Consider the following 21,355-nt stretch of genomic DNA (forward strand, 5'->3'; position numbering starts at 1 on the left):
AAGAGACGGGTCTGTTTTTCCTTGAGCCTGGTTCTTGGACATGTATGTCAGTGTTCCGTCACGTCCCCCAACCCAGTACCATTACATGTCGTAGATACAGCTTATTAACTGTTCACCTGCTTGTGGGTACTTTGAGCAAATACCCAGGAGTGGAAATTCTGGATCCTATGATACATGCTTCTTTAATTTTGTAAGCAGTTGCCACATAGTCTTTCCAAGTGGCCGCATCACTTCATACTTCATACAGAAATATATGAGAGTTTCCTGTCAACATTTGGTATTTTCAGGGCCTGATGCAGTAGCTCAATGGCTAAAGTCCTCACCTTGCATGTGCTGGGATCCCATGTGGGCGCTGGTTCTAATGCCGGCAGCCACACTTTCCATCCAGCTCCCAGCTTGTGGCCTGGGAAAGCAGTCGAAGATGACCCAAAGCTTTTGGATCCTGCACCCATGTTGGAGATCCAGAAGAGGCTCCTGGCTCCTGGCTTTGGATCGGCTCAGCTCAGCTTCAGCTGTTGTGACTGCGTGAGGAGTGAATGAATGGATGGAAGATCTCCCTCTCTGTCTCCCCTCCTCTCTGTATATCTGACTTTAAAAAAAGAAACCACAACATTTGGTATTTTCAGTCTTTGATTTTTGCCATTCTGGTGAGTCTGTTGATTCTATTCACTTTCAATAATAGCAAAATATGTTGAACATATATTCTTGTGTTATTTAGAATTCATATGTCTTTTTTGGGGGGAAAATGTCTGTTTAAATCTGCCCATTTGAAAAAATCAGGTTGTTCTAATTTATTTTATGCATGTATGTATATATTTTAAAGATTTCTTTTATTTTTGTTGGAAAGGCAGATCAGATTTACAGAGAGGAGAGACAGAGAGAAAGATCTTCTGTTGGTTCACTCCTCAATTGGCCACAATAGCCGGAGCTGAGCAGATCCCAAGCCAGGAGCCAGGAGCTTCTTCTTGGTCTCCCACATTGGTACAGGTGCCCAACGACTTGAACCATCCTCTATTTCTTTCCCAGGCCATAAACAGGGAACTAGATCAGAAGTGGAGCAGCCTGAACCTGAGCTGGCGCCCACATGGGATCCCAGTGCTTGCAAGGCAAGGATTTAGCCACTAAGCCATTGTGCCAGGCCCTGTTGTGTTTTTTAATATGTATAAGTTCTTATTACATTTTCTCTACTCTGTGCTTCCGATTTTATTATTGTACCTTCCTGTGAGCAAACGTTTTAAATGTTGGTGAAGTCCTGTTGATCAAGTTCTAAACGCATGGTGTAGGGTCTTTGTGCCCTGCTTGGGGTTGAAGGGTTTTGTGCCTCGTTCCTTGCATGAGTTTGATGGTTACAGTTGGCTGTGACATGCGGCCCTGTCTTGTCAGAGTCTGGATTTGTATATGGTGTGAGGTAAGGCTGCGGGCTTGCTCTTTCCCTTGTCCTCCTGTTTCTTCTTCTCTTCTCCTAGTCCCCTCCCTGTTTAGCATCTTTCATTCTTTTCCTGCCAGTTGCTGAACACAGCAGGGACATCCCCTCCCACTAGGCCAGGCTGGCTCCTCTGTGGCGCTCAGCTGACATGTCTCACTCAGCCTGCTGCTGGGCTGCCACATCCCCCGTGCACCTGTCATATGTGTGCGTCCACTTATCCCTATCGTCTTGAAACCCAGATGTGTAAGCACTTCTGTGCTCATCTTCTGTCCCAATCTCTGCTGCTCTCCTAAGTCTCTGGGTTGCTGTGGACATCTCAGAGTTGGTTGGTCGGTTTCAGCTGCGAAGCATGCTGGGATCTTGCCTGGAGCTGCAATGACTCTCAGTCGCTTGAGGGGAGGACAGATGTACCCCTTGACAAGGATTCTCACGAGCCACGCGTGTGTTATTGCTGCTGTCCTTCTCGCTGGCCCCTGCAACACTGTTTGAGCCATGTCTGGTGGTTTCTAGTGTTCCGCTCTTAAGCTATTTTGTTGCATTTATCCTGTTCCCTTCGATGCTACCAATGATTGTACTGCTGTTAACTTCTTCAGTTTCTAATTGTGCAGTTAGGTTTGGTGTGCCAGAGGACAGCCTTGCTTTCTTCTTCATCTGGCTGTTCCCCGTGAGGTGCTGTTGGCTATCGTCTGTGTGTGTGTGTGTGAGTGAGTGTGAGTGTGTGTGTAAGTGTGAGTGTGTGTCTGTGTGAGCGTGTGTGAGTGTGTGTGTCTGTGTGAGCGTGTGTATGAGTGTGTGTCTGAGTGTGTGTGTGTGTGTGAGTGTGTGTGTGCATGCATGTGCATTGCAGAGCTGAAGACATTATGTTTGGTTCCTAATTTTCTGAGAATATTATGTTTAATTGCATCAAGTTTAAAATCATGATTTTTGTTTTTTTTTGGTTTTGTCATTCTGGTGCAGTTCATTGATTTTTTTCTCAATGTGAATCAGTCTTGAAGTCCTGCGTGGAAGTGTATTTGGGCATGGTACTGGTCCTTTTAAGTCATCCCTGGGGTCGGTGACAAGCCTGTTTAGGGTTTTTGTGCTTATATTAATGGAATATGATAGTAGACTTTAGCTTTTTAAAAATTGCTTTCAGGTGTTTAAGTAGAGGTCTTGTTTTCAGGGTGATATTGTCCCTATTAAGTGATTTGAGAGAGAGGGTGCCATTTCTCCTACTTGCTAGAAAAATCTGTGTGGAAGTGACATCATTTTCCCCGACTGTTCAGGAGGCTTTTCTTGTAGCTTCTTACTGGGAGTATTTTGAACTATGAACTAGACTTTGTGCGTAGATAAAGGCAAGTTCAATGGCAAGTTCAAGTTATCTGCTCCTTCCTGTATGAGCTTGGGGGAGTATGTTTCAAGGAGTTTGCTCATTTCATCTGAACTGTGGCATTCGTCTGTGGGAATTGCCCGCCGTGCCGTTACTGTTCTGTTGCCGTCTGCAGGATCTGAGCAAGCCCCATTGTTTTATTCCTGACATTCACAGTTTTTGTCTCTTTGTTTGATTTCGGATTGATCTCACAAAAGAGTTACCCATTTTATTAATCTTCCTCATTGTCTAGCTTTTGTTTTTATTGCTTTGCTGTTTGTCTATTTTCTGTTTCATTTATTTTACTTTTATATTCCTTATTTCCTCCTTTCTGCTTCATTTGAACTTAGGTTTAATTTGCTCCTTGTTCTCCTGGCATCTTGAGTGGGATGACGGGGAGAATTACAAACACACTGCAAACTCTGCAGTAACTTCGTTTTATGTGGTGATATGGGCAGAATAATTAGGAAACAATTTTATAGTTTTTCAAGAGTGAGCAAGTGAGTCAGTGCGATGATGCTGGGGCCAGTGAGGGAGAAGGGGCAACCTCTGAGCGAACTGGGTAAAGAGTTGTTGGCATAGACCTCCAGCTGGAGGTGGTGGTGTGAACTCCTGGCATTGACCTCCAGCTGGAGGTGGTGTGAACTCCTGGCATTGACCTCCAGCTGGAGGTGGTGTGAACCCTTGACGTTGACCTCCAGCTGGAGGTGGTGGTGTGAACCCTTGATGTTGACCTCCAACTGGAGGTGGTGGTGTGAACCCTTGGCATAGACCTCCAGCTGGAGGTGGTGTGAACCCTTGACGTTGACCTCCAGCTGGAGGTGGTGGTGTGAACCCTTGGCATTGACCTCCAGCTGGAGGTGGTGGTGTGAACTCCTGGCATTGACCTCCAGCTGGAGGTGGTGTGAACTCCTGGCATTGACCTCCAGCTGGAGGTGGTGTGAGCTCATGCACTTTAAGCTGTGTGTACGTGTCATGCACACATGTGTAGGTATGCATGTTTAAGTCCCATGTATGTATATTTTTGTGTGCATATACACACATGTGTGCATGTTTCTGGTGGAGATGCACTTGTGCCTGTCTGTACATACACCTGTTTAAGCCTGCATGCCATGTGCTTGTATATAGATTAGTGCGTGCATGGAAGTTTAGGTGCATGCGTGTGCCTGTGGATTGTGCGTTTGGGGATGTGTTACGTGTGTGTACATGGTTCACTCTAACAGTGTGCTGAGCACCTTGAGCGTCCTGTAGCTGTGAGTACAGCCACAGCTTGCCCCATTGTATCCTTTTCTTCCAAAAATAGAGGAGAAAGGACAGGAGAGATGGCTGCTTCCACGTCTGGGCAGGAGGGGTAGAAGCTGCGTATGTTACAACTTATTTAAAAAGGTTTGCTTATTTAAAAGACAGAGTTGTTGTATGTATGTGTGTGTGTGTGTGTGTGAGAGAGAGAGAGAGAGAGAGAGAGAGAGAGAGAGAGAAAGAGAATGAATGAGTCTTCCACCTTCCAGTTGACTTTCCAGATAGCCATGATGGTCAGAGCAGAGGCGGACCAGAGACCCAGGCGCTTCTTCCAGGAAGCGCCCAAGAACTTGGGCCATCCATCACGACCTTCCAAAGTACATTAGCAGGGAGATGGATTGGAAGTGGAGCATCTGGGACTGGAGCTGGTATCCATATGGGATGTTAGCATTGCAGCATCGCAGGCAACAGCTTTATGAGCTGTGCTACAGTGCACTCCTGTGTTACATTGTGTAGTTCAGAACATAAGAAGGTGGTAAGGAGTGATGTTTCTCAGCTGCCCTGCTTGGGAATGGCAGATCCCCACAGAGGAGTGAAGCAGCCAGCCTTGGGCTCATCTGCACGGCTTCCTGGGCTCTGTAGCCTGTCCTTGTTGGATTTTCCTATTCTCAGCAGGCGTGTTGCTTTGAATTCCTGAGATTGCTGTTATGGAGAGCCGACGGCCTCCCGCTTGGTTCTGTTTACTGTGATGGACGTGTTTGTGTCTGCTCTGAACGGCGAAGCCACTCCTGCACTGACGGACACTCAGCTTGTTTCCAGTCTCACAGGGCTGATGGCGTCTGCTCCTGTGTCCTTGTGTACCTATGTGAGTCTGCCCAGGCAGCTGCACGTATGTCACGTGGGTCACACGGGTGGCCATGATCCCGAGGAAGCCACGTGGCTGTCTTTTCATTTCTGAACGCAGTAGTGTCCGCAGTGTGTCTGTCGTTGCCTTCACTTTTCATGTGTTCAAACTTGTGAGTCAAATGTCTCATATTCCATGTCTTTGCTTTCATCTCTTACACTAGAATCTCAGGGCTCCTGTAACGACATGATCTGGCTTCCTTGGTGCATCTCAGTGGTGTGTGTGTGTGCACGCGCTCATGTGCATACAGTCTCTGGCATGTAATGTGATGCGTGTATGCTATTGTGTGATGGTTCTGCAATACAGTCTCGTGCTGTGTGATGTGGGTGCAAATACCGTTCTGTGTGATGTTAGGTGTGTGTACACAGGCATTCCTGTGCTGCGTTACACACGTGTGCAAAGTAGTCTTGTGTTGGTGACTGCCCACGCAGTGACGATGTTTTCTGTCCTGTCAGTTCCGTATGAGCGTGCTCCCGATGTCCCCACCAAGACGCCATACCTGTGTGTCTCAGAGTGCACCACTGCCTTCCAGCCGTGAGTGACCACATCCTGTGTGCAGGGCTGCCCATGCAGACGCCGCACAGCGCTTGCTTCTTTCCCGTCACTCTTGTGTTTTGGGCTTTTGTGGTTTATTTTTGCTCCTGGACATCACAGTGTGGATTGTCAGTGAGGGCACCTGCTGACCTTTCCACGAACTGTCAGAGGCCATTCCTCCCCGCCCTCTCCCTCTTGCTCCCAGCTCTGTCTCTAATGTGGGTATGAAGCAATGAGTGACAGACATCAGGGAAGGTGGACTGGGACCACGGCTGACCCAGGATTGTGGCTGTCCTGAATCACAGCTGCTCTCTACTCCAAGATTGTGGCTGCCCCTGGGGTTGTGGCTGCCCCTGGGGTTGTGGCTGCCCCCTGGGATTGTGGCTGCCCCCTGGGGTTGTGGCTGCCCCCTGGGGTTGTGGCTGCCCCTGGGGTTGTGGCTGCCCCTGGGATTGTGGCTGCCCCTGGGGTTGTGGCTGCCCCTGGGGTTGTGGCTGCCCCTGGGGTTGTAGCTGCCCCTGGGATTGTGGCTGCCCCTGGGGTTGTGGCTGCCCCCAGAACCATGGCTTCCCCCACGACTGTGGCTTCCTCTGGGATCATGTCTGACCCTCACCCCGGGACTGTGGCTTGCTGGGTGTTGGCTGTCTTCTCTCTGGAGCTCAGTTTCTCAGGTGTGGAGTGAGCACTCTGACCTGTGAGGTCTAAGTCCTCTCTCGGACACTGCTCTTGTGACCCCACCAAGATGTCCTTCACTCTTGGCAAGGATCCAAATCCATGCTGAGACCCAGGGCCAGATGTCACCCAGGAGCCTTCCTTACGAAAAGGCAGCAAAACCCATGAACACAGCTGGTCTTTCTCCGTTGGTCTTTTCTGTTGATTGCAGCTTCTTAGTCGGCTTAGAGAGGCTTCATGAAGAAAGGACAGCTGGGGTAGGGATGCTTGGTGGCTCAACTGGCAGATCCTCTGCCTGTGCCACTGGCATCCAATATGGACACCAGTTCTGTCTCAGCTTCTCCAGTTCCCTTCCAACTCCCTGCTTATGGCCTGGGAAAGCAGTAGAAAATGGCCCAAGAGCTTGGGAACTTGCACCAGCGTGGGAGACCCAGACGTTCCTGGCTCCTGGCTTCGAATCAGCTCAGCTCTGACTGTCATGACCATTTCGGAGTGATCCAGAGGATGAAAGATCTCTTTCTCCCTCTGTAACACTTTTAAGTAAAATAAATCTTAAAAAAGAAAAGACAGGCGGTGGTATTAAGGGTTGTTTTGTATTTCCTTCTCCTTTCACACCGTTTCGGGAAGAATCCAAACACACACCGGATCCTGGGGGCAGATGGCTGACCACAGATTCCCTGGCATCTGTTCCCATGGCGCCACCAGGCCTGCCTGCTCCTGGACTGTCCCTGCCTTGGTCACCAAGGCATGCCCCAGCTCAGGAGCACAGCCAGCCTCCACTGAGGGCAGCTCTGACTCTTGTTAGACTTCGCTGAGTGGCACAGTCAAGGAGGGCTCCCTGGAGCGGAGGTCCCGGGCTCTGTCTCAGCCCGCCTGTGCAGATGGCGCCTGCTGTGTGGGTCTGCCCTGCTGTGTGGGTCTGCCCTGTGCCCTCTGAAGCTGGCAGTCAGTGACCTGTAACGGCAGGCTGCAGCTAGTTCTCGCTGTGGCCTGGCTTTGAGCTGACCTCGGAAGGAAAAACACAACAAGACCTGAGCTGGGCAGTCCGGCCTTGGGTCCCCCTGCCTCTTCTATCCTACCTGCTTGGTTTTCCATTGTGGGTCCCTGCATGGCAGCCACTGTGCAGAAAGGTGGGAGACAGCGCCCCTCTGGCCCTAGCGTGTGTGCACACATGCAGGTGTAGGTACACATGTGTGCTTGGTATTTCCTGTTGCTCCGCATGTGGCGTTGTGTTACGAAGACAACAGGAATGAGCCATCTCTTGCATGGAAGCTCGTTGGGTTCCCTAGCAGCTACAATTCTTTCCTGTGGGCTTGTGTGAAGACGCAGCAGTGCGAGCCAGCATCTCGCTCGGCCAGCTCGGGTAGCAGAAGCTCTCTTAGCCACCCAGAAAGAAGTCTGCTTTTTTAGTCTTGGAACACATCAATAAAAGCGGTTTTTAAGGAGACAGAACCGCTGCCATGCTGGGGGAATCTCACTAGACTCGCAGACCCCATTTATTGTCCATCAGAGCGCTTTCTGAGTTTCTATATTGGTTTCTTGTTATCATGTCTGCTTAAGCAACCATGACAGAAATCATGAACAATCTCTGGGGTAAAACAAGAAATAGCTGTCAGAAAAAGGGGAATACTGTGCACGGGTGGTCTCCCCTCTCCTCCATGGGGCTAATAATGGTCTGTAGCTGTAGAGCTTAAAATGAGCGTACCCTGGATGGGGCTCGTTAAAACCTTCAAGCACACCTCCCCATCCAAGACCTGGAGCCATTTGAACAGAAGGCGCTCTGTGTGTGCAAGGAAATGAGCGATCTGGGGTTTAATAGAAGGCAACAAACAGCCCTTGATGGTTCCAGGGAGTTCTGGAGTGATTCCTAATTGGAGGGCGGGGGAACAGAGACACTGGGGCTGAAGGAAGCTGGAAGGAGGCAGAATAAAGACCCGGCCAGGGGGAGGGAAGAAGAGGAGGTGCAGAGTGGGAGAGCGGCCAAGGCTGAGCCCCAAGGCGGGAGAGGGTGCCGACTGGGACAAGGTCAGCCACGCAGGCACCTTGGTGGGAAGCACAGCCCTGCTCAGGGACAAATCAGATTGAAGTTCTGCCCGGGCGACCAGGAAGGTGCACGGCTTGGGCATGGGGCTCCTAAAGAGTGTGAGGGGACTTGCAGGTGCACTGATGGCTGGAGGTTTGTAGAGTGCCCCTCCCCTGTCGCCCTGTTGCTGAGGCCAGGCCCTGCGAGAGCTTCCCATGGCACAGGGGGCTCCTTGTCCTCTCCTCACTCAGAGTTTCTGTAGCAGGTTCTTGGACCAGATCACTTCCCAAACAGACATGGGAAAGTGGGGTAAACAGGTAAGTTTATTCTGGGGCACAGTTTTGATACCCACGCACAGTTCTTCAGGCTCATTGTGGACTTCCCAAAGCTCCCTTGTAGTTTTTCTGGCTGCGTTGTATTGAGTGCAATTCTTAGGGACTAGAAAGTGCTGTGTGTCAGTGTGTGCAGCTCAGCTGTGATCCTGCAGCTGCGATCTGCCACCCTGCAGCTGCCCCATGGGGTTTTCTGGCCAATGGAAGTGCAAGTTACACTGTCTCTGGATCCTTTAACCTGCTGCCGTGGAACTTGCCGGAGCTCTTGCCCAGGAGGGTTCACCCCGTGTTTCCCCCGAAGGGCAGGTGGTAGGTATTTTAAGCCTCACAAACCTGATAGTGTTGAAGACACAGAAGTGCAGATGATCGCTTGGACCCATGCCTTGTGACACTTCAACTTCAGAGCTGGACTGGTGGCAGCCAAGTTTGGCGTGTGGCCTGTAGTTTGTGAGCCTCTTAGAACACCTGCCCACCCAAGCTGGACCTGTCCTGTGGCCACATGCAGCACACATGTGGCAGTGGATGTACCAGTGAGGGGTCACCATACCCAGTATGTGCTCACGCATGTGCATACGGGCACATGCAGAACCGTGGGGGAAGCAGGGTGGGGCCACGGCCTTGCAGGGCTGGACTGACTGATGCGTGGAAAAGGAGACGTGCCCTGGGTTGTGTGGAAGCAGCTTTCCTGGGAAACTGGCTGAGCACAATCCCCAGACCCCTCGGGAGTCTCTGCACTTGTGGGCTCCCGGCTGTGCATGCCTTGTACATTTTCCAGATGCTTCTAAAGTGGTTCCCAGGGAGCCGTCCAGGTGTGACCCCTTGCACAGGTAGCTGGGAGTCAGGTCTCTGCACCTGCTCGTCCCCATGGGTGCTTCTTGCTCTGCCCCTGTGCCTCCCTCTGCATTCTTGCTCCTGCCCTTAGGACCCCTTTCCTTGCTGCAGATGTGACTCTGTAACTGGGACAGCTGTCTCCCCGGGATTCTGGGTCCACTTTGTCTTTCCCATGTGCATGAGGTTGGATGGTAGGAAGCACGCTTGTCTTGGACTCCAGCCTCCCTGGTCTTTTCCTTAGGGCTCTGAACAACAGAAGCTCCACTCACATAGGGAATAAATATGCTCACACATCAGGAAGAGAGATAGGCAAGGGTGTTTCTGACTTCAGGTCGGGCTGGATCCAGGGGCTGTGTGTCCTCAGGGTACAGCTTCTTTTTGCCTCATGCTGGCTTTGCTAATCTCCACCGTGAGCTTCAGTTCTGTCACTTTTATAGTCATCACACAAAGGGATCTTTCCCAGTGAATCCAGCAAAAGTCTCAGCTTGGATCTCATTGGCTCAGGCCGAGTCATGTGGCTGTCTATGAGCCAATCACAATGATCAGTGAAATGGATTATTCAAGTAGGCCTGACTGGGTCACGTGACAGCTTTTGACTGTGGGTAATGCTGGTTCTATACGAGTCCCTGAAATAGCCAGTCAACACTTATTACAACAAAGGAAGAAACTGTGAGGCTGGATAAAATAGATATTAATTCACCTATTCATCCAAATAAATAAAAAAGGGGACTGATGTTGTGGCATAATGATAAAGCCACCACCTGCAGTGCTGGCATCCCATTTGGTTACCAGTTCATGTTCCAGTTGCTCTGTTTTTGATTCAAGAACCTGCTTTTGTACCTGGAAAAGTAGCAGAAGATGGCCCAAGTGCTTGGGCCTCTGCACCCATGTGTGAGGCCCAGAGAAAACTCCTGCCCCCAGCCCTGAATTATTGTGGCCATTAGGCAAGTGAACCAGCAGATGGAACTTCTTTCTCTGACTTTCAAATAAATGAATTAATATAAAAGATATAGAACTGGATTGGATTTGTAAAGATGAAAACTACAGTGAGTGGGTGGAACTCACAACAGAATAGATCCTGAAGAAAGGACACATGAACCTGGAGACTGGGGAATAGAGACCACCCCAAACCAGACCTGGGAATAGGGACCACCCTAAACCAGACCTGGGAATAGGGACCACCCTAAACCAGACCTGGGAATAGGGACCACCCCAAACCAGACCTGGGAATAGGGACCACCCTAAACCAGACCTGGGAATAGGGACCACCCCAAACCAGACCTGGGAATAGGGACCACCCTAAACCAGACCTGGGAATAGGGACCACCCCAAACCAGACCTGGGAATAGGGACCACCCTAAACCAGACCTGGGAATAGGGACCACTCTAAACCAGAGCTGGCAATGACAGATCTGTCATGGACTCTGGCCTCCTGATGGCCTTCTGGGAGCTTCCTAAGGAGGTTGTGGCTAACAGGACATGATGGTCTTATTTCTGGGAGGAACCTTGGTTCGTCCAGCTGGTCACCTAGGAACTCCTAGCTGTGGCTTGATACTTGAGTGAGTCACAGCTCATACCTCCTGAATAAGAACCCACGCTCAGGGGCCAAGGAGTCACAAGTGTGGTGACTTTCCCTTGGAGAGCTGACTGCTCCTGATGAGGCTGCAGTGTCATGTTCCCACTCAGATGACAATCTTGGGATCTGAAGGCCACAACCTCATTGCTTGGCTAGTGAGCACCCTGAAAGCCGTCACACTGCTGCTAGTCAAAGCTTGCACTTGGAACTTCCTGTCTTCTCCTGACCCAGCCTGCTTTACTCAAATCCTGCTTCTGAGGGAAATGGGGACTCATTGGCTATGTGATATTTCTAACACACAAGGTCATTGTCCTCTACTTCCCTTCCACTTCCCTTGGGAGTGGGGCCAGCACTTGCACCCTCGGAGCTGCTCTGGCCTCATGTCTTCCCCCAGAGTGGAGGTCCTGGGTCTTGTCCGAGCTGTGCCACGCACTGCAGGCCCTGGGGTCCGCTCCTCGAGTGTTCCTTGAGTTCATAGATGGTCCCTCTGTGTGCAAAGAACTTAGAGTTTCTGATTTATGAAGTCGATTTTGTTGTTGTGTTTTCTGTTTATGAGTGTGATGACCTGAACTGTCTGGAAACCCATGGCTGTGCGCTGGGAGGGAAATTTCACAAGGATTCCAGGCACTTCCCAGCTGAGTCCCTGGACTTGGCACTCCCTGGCTCGGCAGCAGGCTGTGGATCACGGCTGGCCCTGAGCCCCTCACCACTGGGGGAGTGTCATCACGGTGACGGATGGAGGAAAAAAGCCCTGGTGGAATAGGCTGAGACATTGTCACTGCCCCAGGTCGATTCCATGCTCCTTGGTGGATGTTCCTGCCAGGTACATGGAAGCTTCCTGGGTCAGGGGCAGGCTCATGCTTTGATTTGTGGACTGAGCAAGGCCAGTCACCACTGAGGGGGACACTCAGCCCCCACGTGTAAGCCAGGGCACACGGGCTCAGCCTCCATCTCTGTCACGTGGCTGGACGTGCCCCTGGCAGCACGGTCCTGCCTAACCGGCCAGCGGCAGCTCTGTGCAAGTTGCTCAGGGGCCCAGAGCCCGAGTTCTGGAACTGATTTCTGGACGAGACTGCACGAGAATCACCCCACGCTCATGTTGGCCATCATCGGCCTCCAGGGTGTGGGTAGTTGTTTATTTTGCTAAACAGCACAGATGTGCACTGGCCTGATCATTCTGGCTTTGCTGCGGGAGAGTTGTAGTGTTCTCCTGATTTCTGTATTTCCTCAGCAAGACTCTACTCTTGGTGACTGGTGATATTTCACAACATCTTCTTGGTTTGATGTGGTTTTCGCCTGTGTCATTTATGAAACAGGAGCATTTCCAGACTGTCTTTTGGAGGTGTGATAATTTTGTTTTGCAAAACCGTCCATATTGTTCTTTCCCAGAGTTTGAAGACTCAACTGCACTACAAGACAGCGTCACTGCTGTACTCACGAGACTCCAGATCACCAGTGTTTGGGTTCACCCCAGTGCCAGGAGAGTCTTGAGGGCAGGACTGAGGCCAGGAGTCCAGGAGGCTGAGCCTGCGGACAGCATCTTCGTCTGAGTACCGGCTCTGTCAGCAGGGAGCTCTGCGGCCTTGGGCCATTTCTGAGCTGGGTTCATTATGTTACCCAGCTGGTACTTGAATACCTACCGTCAGTGCCCAGAGTAGAGCAAGGAGTATGTTGGCATCGACGGGATCCTGCTCACTGCTTCACGTCCTGATGGGGAGTACAGACACGGCATGAAGGTGATTGCTCACAGGAGCCCACAGAGGTAAACGAGGGGATTGGGATGCAGATAAAGGCCAAGTGCAGGCGGTGGGTGTGGGGCAGCCAGGGTTGAGGGCACTGGTAGGCAGTGGGTGCAATGGATGGGTCAGGTCTGCAGCTTTGGGAGGGAGAGCTGTGCGGCCAATGTGTGACTGTGTAGGGGAGACTCCTGGTCCATTCAAGTGCCACCCAGCTTGAAAAGCCAGAGCTTGATGAACCATGTCCATGTCTGCTCCTGGCCTGTTGCCCTTCTGGGTCAGGGTTTGTGCCCTCATGGAGGCTCGGCTTTCATCCTGAGTCCCCTCCTGCCCCTTGGTTTCCGCTGACTGAGCATCCCAGAAGTCACTCTGTTTGGAAAGAGTCTGTGTGAAGACCCTGGAGACCTTGGAGACCCCAACACGCCTCCCCTCCCCTGCTGCTGATAAGTTACTCAGAGGGAAGGACCTTTTGCTGGGGAGAGAGAGAAAAGAGTCAAAATGAGGGAAGTGGTGATGGATGCGCAGGGAGAGGGAGAAGCAGAGAGAGTAAGAGCTTTTCCATGCTGCTTTCCCCTCCAAGCCTGCAGGAGCTGGACTGGGTTAGGGCCAGTGGGGACTCAGGCCAGCTCTCCCCGTGGGCATCCTGAAGTCGCTGACTTGAGCCGTCACTGCCACTCCCCAGGGTCCTCATGGTGGGAAGCTGGGCTCAGGAGGTGAAGAAGGCAGCCACGCCCGGGCACCCCATGTGGGATGTGAATAATCTGAACACCCTCTCTGGTGGCTGAGCATGACTCTGTAGGTTGTTCATGTTTTAGAGAGTGCCCAGGCTCTGCTGTCTGTGCTGGACATCTCTGGTTGCATGTACCAGCTGAAGTTGCGCGGGATCTTGGCAGTGGAGCTTCGGGGCTGTTGTTTCCTGGGTGATGGGCATAAGCCCAGGAGAAGGGTGGCTGGTCATATGGTGAGTGTCCGTTTAACTGCTGTGGGAACTGACAGACCACGTCCTGAGCTGCCTTTGGAAGTGATAGCCCTAGACCCCCTTCCCCGGGCCCGATGGGAGGTAGAGCCCTGACAAGGTGGCTCTGGGGGACACCTGGCAGCACCCCGAGGTGGAGAACGATGCTGTGTGTGGGGTGCTGTGTTGGCCTGGCATGAGTGTCGTGTGGGAAGGACATTGGGTACTCCCGGCCAGCTTCCTCCTGAGAGCATCTCGGCAGTTCTTTTTTTTTTTTTTTTAATTTTTATTGGAAAGTCAGATATACAGAGAGGAGGAGAGACAGAGAGGAGAAAGAGCTTCTGTCTGATGATTCACTCCCCAGGTGACCGCAACGGCCGGTGCTATGCCAATCCGAAGCCAGGAGCCAGGAACTTCTTCCAGGTCTCCCACATGGGTGCAGGGTCCTAAGGCTTTGGGCTGTCCTCGACTGCTTTCCCAGGCCACAAACAGGGAGCTGGATGGGAAGTGGGGCTGCCGGGATTAGAACCGGTGCCCCTATGGGGTCCCGGTGTGTTCAAGGCGAGGACTTTAGCTGCTAGGCCACGTTGCCGGGCCCATCTCAGCAGTTCTGATCTGACACTGGCTGTGTCGGAGCCAGCAGCCCCATGCAAATGACAATTTCTCTCTTCATCATTCGTGCACTGCACTTCTGAGTCTTGAATCCGGCCTTAATATCTAGCCCCCTTTGAGAGTATAAGATACGTCACTTCACTTGACCTGGTCTGAGTGGATTATGGGAGGTTTCAAACTCAAAACTGGTCTTATCATAATTAAAAAAAAAATTGTCTGGAGAAAGCTGAGCCTTGCAGGTAGCTGAAAAATGCACTGTGCCAGGTGGTGTGTATTCTTTGGGTCTTGCCCAACCCATCCCTTTTCTCAGAGAGATTCTGTGGAGTCCCTCGTGGAGGCGGCTAGCCCTCCCCCAACCCTCCCTCACAGACGTGGTTACCTCTCCTGCATTCTTCCTTCTCAAGAGTGTCCCCCCTCCCCCATCTAACCCTTTTCCATTCCGAGGCAAGCTTGGTGAATATTGACCAGCTTTGGAGGTCTTGGGGTCAAGTTCAAACACAGGAGACTCATGTGGGCATTTCCAGTTTTGAATTTCCTTCCCTTTAAAATGTGGATAGCAGCATGCTGGTAGTATTAATCAGCTGAGTTATTGTTCTTTTGTAAAGCGAAGCTTTGGGTCATTGGTGTTGCTGTTGTCAGCCGAGATCTGGGGGAAATCGTGAACTGGGCTGAATCGGGGTCCACTGCCTGAAGACCAGAAACCACAGCCGAGTCAGTGGGGAGTTGTGGGAGAAGGCTGGTGTGCTCACGGAATCCAGGGTTCCTCTCAGGACAGTCAGGGGCGGGACCCGACGCCCCTGCTGAGTTGCTTCTGTAACAGACTCCTTGCTCTGGCTGGCACCCTATGTCTTTAACCATGCCTGGCACAAGGAATCAGATTGGCTGTGCCATCCAGTGTGCTGTGCCAGAGGTGACTCTGGCTGGCTGTGGGCAGGCTGGCGAGGGAGTGGGCATGATTCCCCAGCGTAGGCTAACTCCTGGCGTCCAAGGCGCCGAGGCCGCTTTCATGGGCAGGCATGAGCAGTGCTGCCTTTGCCCGCCCGCCCCTCGTGTTGGCCACGTGTTGGTCGCTCTGAGCAGCACGTGCTGGAGTCGGGCCTTCCAGGATCCCTGTCTCTCCAGCAGCAACTCTTTGATTTCCTTTGTTTAAAGTTACTTCACTTGAACGTAATACTCACCGAGTGCGGGGTACTCGGTTGTAATGTGTTGTAATGTGGTTTATGGATAACGTATAATGGTCAGAGTAATAGGCCTGTCTGCCTCTCTAAACAGTCACTCTTTTTGTTTGGCATCTTTTGACCCCTGTCCTTGTGGCTGTTTTTGGTGAATGGCGACCGCCCTGCCGTGCTTGTCACACGGAGTCTGGCTGCTTCTCTTCCTCGCTGCTGGTGGTCCCGCCCGACCCCCGAGAACATTCTTTGCTCCCCTTTTGTGACAGCAGCACCTGCACGTTCCATTATGAATGAGGTCACGCAGTGCCTGTCTGCGACTTGTTGCTTTTCTTCTGGGCTGTCCTAGTCATGGGTGGTGCGGTGTGAAGCCAGCGAGCCTGTCTGTGCTGACGGAGAGCTGAGGTGGCGACTTGTCCACAGACTGACGCACGCCAGGACGGGACAGCAAGGACACGCTTGTTTGTCCCTGAGAACGGCAAGGCTGCAGGTTTGTCACGTCCCAGGCTCCTTGGGATGCCTCCCTTCTGTTGTTGATGACACGCTTTTCAGCTTTTGTTTTAAGATGGCGAGCCAGGGCCTTCTAAAAGTGTCCGCAAGTTCTACCCTAGCTACCGTTGCTTAAAACCGAAGAGCCCCAACTACGCTAAGGGTAAGGCTTGGAAGTTGGAGAGTGGCTCTGAGTAGGGTTCTGTCCCCTGGCCACTCCCAGGCCGAAGCCAGGTCCCCTGGGGCAGACCCTAGAGGCTGCTTTTAGGATGGCCGTAGGATCCCCAGCTGGTCACCCGCTGCCTCAGTGCCCTGCCTTCTCAGTCAGCTCTGCGTGCTCCTGCTCTGCCCCGTGCGAGTGGGAGGGACAGTGAAGCCCCTCTGCCTGTTATTTCTGCCCTCCTTCCCCCTTTTCCCTAGGGACCAGCTCCACTCATCCCTTGTCCTCCCATGGTGACCTCCAGTCCTGCCAGCTGGGTTTGTGGCTGGGTTTTCTGTGTGACCCACACATTGCTGCCAAAGCTGGAAATTCCAGCAGGGACAGCTTCCCTTCTCTGCCCCGAGGCCTCCATGGGGCTACTTCTAAGACCCAGTCCACCCTCTTAACTCTTATGCCCAACTGCGCCTGGCACCCAGATGTATACACGAACCACTTGGAGTGTTCAGCTGTTCCCTTGATTTTCCACCAGGTGCTGGACCTGAGAGCTGTCTGAGCACCCGTGGTTCCGCACACTGAGTCAGCGGCCTGGGCACATGCCCTGCAGGAGCGCGCTGTGGAATCTGGTTTCCAGGTTCACTGTGAGGAGATGAGGCAGCTGGCTTTGAGAGTGGAGACCCGCTCAGCTCCGCTCAGCTCCGCTCAGCTCCTTGACTTGTGGCACTTACTGCTAATGGAATTACTCTGGCTTTTAGTTACCCTCCATCTTCAAGCCGCAGATGCAATTACAGCCCGCCTCACCCTTGCGGCCTTTTTTTTTTTTTCCCTTTTTTTCCCTACCATCTTTCAACCACAAAAGCTTGAGGTAATGCTAGAATCACCTGAGACTACTGAAATCATGCCTTTCTCTGTCTCTGTGTTTGTCCCTCTGTGTGATGGGCACAGTGGAGGTGGTACAGAGCTCGTAAAATGATCCCCATAAGGAACAGTCAATGTTTGTGTTATGCTGCATTCTTCTGAGCTCTGTGACCTTGCACTTATGTGAACGTGTCCGAGCAATGAGCACCCAGTGCGGGGTGATTTCCCAGTGAGAATGACACGAGCGTGGATGCAGGAGGACCCCACCTTGCTGCAGCGTGCTGTCTGTCCTGTTACCGTACCAGTGTGCTGCAGCAGGGGACATCAGGCATGTGCATGCATCATTCCATGCTGCTACATGGCCATACCACCCTGAACACGCTGGACCTCGTCTGTTACACTGTATGCATTCCCAGTGAGCACTGCCTCTGGGCCAGTCTGAAGTGAGCAGCTTGCTGGCTGGGGACCTGGAGGGAGAGTTGGGAAGCTTTGGCCGAGAAACCAATTCCTGAGATTTTACTACAGTGAAGGGGATCCTCTCACACATTTCCGCTTAGCCGTGCAAGACTCAGGGTCTGAAGGAACATAGCCCTCGGTCGGTGTGTTGTGCTTTTGGTTTCAGAGGCTTCGGGAGTTGACATCAGGGTTCGCGGGGCTATGGCCACTCCTCCTGCCCCCCGCCAGTGTGAGTGTTAATTTGGTTTCACATGGTGTTTCTTTCTAAATGTGATGCGTCCGTGCTCTGTGGGCACAGTGCCTGTACACACCCCATGTCTCAAGGTTGGGGACGACGTGCAGACGGCTTCTCTAGACGTCATTGCTCCTCCCTTTGTGATGAAGCCGGTGTGCACGGGTGCTGGGCCTGAGCCACTGTCCTCGCTCAAGTTCAGGGTACCGAATGGCAAGGGGTCAAGTGCAAGTACCCAGGAGTGTGCGTGGTCCCAGCAGCGATACTTTCTCTACCTTCTCGCACTGTCTTCAGCATGTCCTGGAGCCACAGGGGGCCTACATCCCATGGCCTGTGGTGTGGAAGCTCCAGTCTGCTCCATGAGGGAAGCTCTGGCTCTGTTGGCTTTGCCATGGCCTCCCTGACCCACAGTCCTGTGGATGTGGGGTCGTCATGGCAGGGGCACCCCCATGTACACCTGTTAAGGCTCTGTCTTGATTAGCACTGTGGAAGTGTTGGCTGTCCTTGAAAATGGAGAGCACATCCAGGATTCCAGAGCTCCGGTGCAGCAGTGGCCACCAGTCAGGACTTCACTGTGATGTTCCCTGCTGCTTGCAACTGAACTGGCTGTGTCTGTTGGTGTGAGTCAGGGTAACTTGATATTAGTTGGTGTAACAAGTGGCCCAGGGTCTCAGCAACTTCCCATGGCCTAATGAGACTTGGAGGGAGTACCTGAGCGCTCTTCAAGTCCAAGTAATCATCGGGGACCCTGGCTGCTTCTACCCTATGCTGCGTCATCTGGAAACTGCTTGTTGCTATGCCAGCCTTGAAGTTTCCATGGCAACCCTGGAAGGGCCCTCAGGATGTTTTCAAAGGCTAGGACCGCAGGTGGCTTACTGCCCTGCACCCGCCCTGCACCCGTCTTCCACTGGGCCGTCAAGAGTCCTGGCCTCAAGGGCCTCCCTCAGCGTCTCGGAAGGCGAGGAGGTGGGGCAGAAACCTGTCAGGTGTGTTCCACCATTTACCGCCCTTGACACCATGTCTGTCTCTTGCCATGCTCTCACCTAAGTGCTTGTTTCCTGTCTTCTGTTTTTAAAAAATAGCCAACTGCACATTCTTTTCTGAACTTGTCTTGAACTGAGTTTATACCTTTCATCCTCATTATCTGATCACGTGCTGTCCGTGGTTGAAGTCTTTCCCCTGTCTTGGTCTCGTCTCTTCTGTCATGAGCTCATCAGCATGTCCCCAAAGTGGTTGGCTTGCAGGGGTTTTGTTTGTCTGGAAAGGGCTGGTTGGTGTTCCAAGAATGAAAACAGCTTCTATTTTAGTTCCTAATTTATGTAAAATCTCTTAGCAGAGTAGAAATAGAAACTTTCTTAACTTGACAGACAGTGCCTTCCAGAACCTTGCAGTGAACACACTGACTGGGAAGTCGGAGGGAGGCAGGCCAGCGGGCCATTAGCCTCCCTGTGCTGGCCTGGCTGATGTCCGGCCCAGGCAGGGAGACTCGGTGGGCTCGTGACGAGCTCCAATGACTAAGCTTTGGGCCTTTGTGCACAACATGCCCACTCAGAAGGAAGGCCTGCGATCGCATCTGTCCCCGAGCCTGTAGTTAGCTGCAGTTGGGACTTGGTTGAGCTAGTTTGACTGTTGCTGTCGCCATGGCGACCTGTGGGACAGACAGCTAACTGTGGCCTCAAGGCCACTGTGCTTCACCTGCCCACCACAGACACCACCGTCCGCTTGGGCCACCACCGCCATCCTTTGTGGCAGACGTCCTAGGTTGAGGAGATCTCAGCATTAGATGGCTAGATGGAAGGAGTTGGTTTTGTCACCCGTAGGCACCTTTACTTAACCAGTCAGCATGACTTCCTGAACTGTGTATCTTCCTGGAAGGCTTTCTACCCATGGGGCCATCCCAGGAACCCATCCCAGGGTCTCTGGGGCACCCGTGTGAATGTTCCAAACTGTCTCCACCAGGATTAACTGCTGCATTTGTTTCCCATTTCTGGCTCCGAGTCCAGCTTCCCGCCAGTGTGTGCCCTGGCCTGGGAGGCAGCTGCGACGGCCCACAGCGGAAGCCTGAACTGCATTTCTGGGTCCTGGTCCCAGCCCTGCCTATTGTAGGTGTCTGGTGGATGAACCAACAGGTGGGAGCTCAGATAGCTAAATCAATCCATAAATAAAAATTCTCAGGGAAGTGAAACTTCATCCATGTCCACATGCAGGAGGGGCTCCCTTCTGAAAGGTGCTTTGTGGGGAGGTGACGTTGTGGGGGACGTGATGTGCAGCTTCGGAGGTGAGTCATCCAAGGCTTTGTGCTTCCCTCCTTGCTGTCTCGTGCTGCTTGCTCTGGGAGAAGCCAGCTGCTGAGTTGTGAAGTTGTTTGGGCAGCTCTGCCGAGAGGTCCGTGTGCTGCCCGTGCAGTGTCGGAGTGTGCACCTCACATGGCCTAAGGGCTGGCAGCTCTGTCCCTGCCCTCGGGTCTCCCTTTGTGCACTCTGGAACTCTCTGTGCCCTGGGGTTTCCTGCTGTGACTGGCTCATGTGGGCCCAACTGAGTTCATACCACTAGTTGCATGCCAGGACCTACGCTCAGGGGAGCCACAGGTGGCAGCTCGTTTGAATCAAGCGTGCAGCCTGGTGGAAAGGTGGCCTCAACGCCCTCCTGTGCTCCAGGGACTGAGGGATTTCCTTTGTGTGTCTCCCGAGGCCAGCTGGGTGGTATCAGCACAGCATTGAAGTCAGTGCTGGCTTGCTGAGAAGCTACTCCGTGTTGTCCTGGGAGTGGCTCGTGTGTGTGGAGATGAAGGGCAGGAAGGTCCCTGTGAGGAGGCTGACGAACGTGTCGTGATCTCTCACTGGAAGGCAAAGCCCGATGCTTCAACTCTGAGTGCTGTGAGAGGGAAGTCTCTGAACATAATGTGCTGTTTGTTCATGTGATGGATGGATCCGCAGCCCAGCACAACACGAGTCCTGGGGAGGTGCATTGGCATTGCCTGGGCTCTGTGGGGAGGTGCGTTGCATTGCCCTGGGCTCTGTGGGGAGGTGTGTTGCATTGCCCTGGGCCCTGTGGGGAGGTGTGTTGGCATTGCCCTGGGCTCTGTGGGGAGGTGCGTTGGCATTGCCCTGGGCTCTGTGGGGAGGTGCGTTGGCATTGCCCTGGGCTCTGTGGGGAGGTGCGTTGGCATTGCCCTGGGCCCTGTGGGGTCCTTGCTTCATTGAGCCATGGTGGTTCTGAACTACTCAGTTCTGGTTTCTGAACAGAAGAAGCCTGGAGCATGGCCTGCCTGGACCCCATAGCTCCCTGGTTGGGAGCTATGCCATTGGTCGTGGTGGCATTTAGCCATTCCAGGGGGTCTCATGGTGGCACTTGGGTCTATTTCCTGGAGAGGTCAGGCTGCCCAGGGAACGAGGCATGAACCTTTAAGACAGGAAGTTTGCTTGGAACTTGATACAGATTGTCCTCCATGGCTGTCCCCACTGATGAGTTAAAATGTGGTTTGATGCTAGTATAAGTCACCGCAGTGGGAATTACGAGGCAAGTAAAATAATGCCACTTGTGTATCATAAAATGCTGCCTGGTTACCTCCTGAGATTTAATGCTGTCAGATTCATATATATATATATATCTAAAACTTTTTTTTTTTCCAAGTAGTAAAAACATGAACCCAGCCATCCGAATGATCTGAGAGAATGCAATGGCTCATGCATGCATTGGGCAGTCCAGTGGCAAGCCTGGCTGGGTGGCTGCGCGAGGAGCTCAGCTGCTCTCCTGGTCCACACATCAACTCTGTCTATTCATTTACCTTCGCTCCTGGGTGGATT

At 52.5% G+C, this 21,355-nt stretch overlaps 1 protein-coding gene across 1 annotated transcript in view; it reads left to right on the forward strand.

Moving 5' to 3' along the window:
* The window catches only part of TMEM132B (transmembrane protein 132B), a 109,388-nt gene that overhangs the window by 33,087 nt on the left and 54,946 nt on the right, over positions 1-21,355 (forward strand). The gene's annotated exons all lie outside the window — the stretch shown is intronic.

This window comes from Ochotona curzoniae, unplaced genomic scaffold (genome assembly GCF_017591425.1).
Source record: "Ochotona curzoniae isolate NIBS_2020 unplaced genomic scaffold, NIBS_Ocur_1.0 contig_46, whole genome shotgun sequence".
NCBI lineage: Eukaryota > Metazoa > Chordata > Mammalia > Lagomorpha > Ochotonidae > Ochotona > Ochotona curzoniae.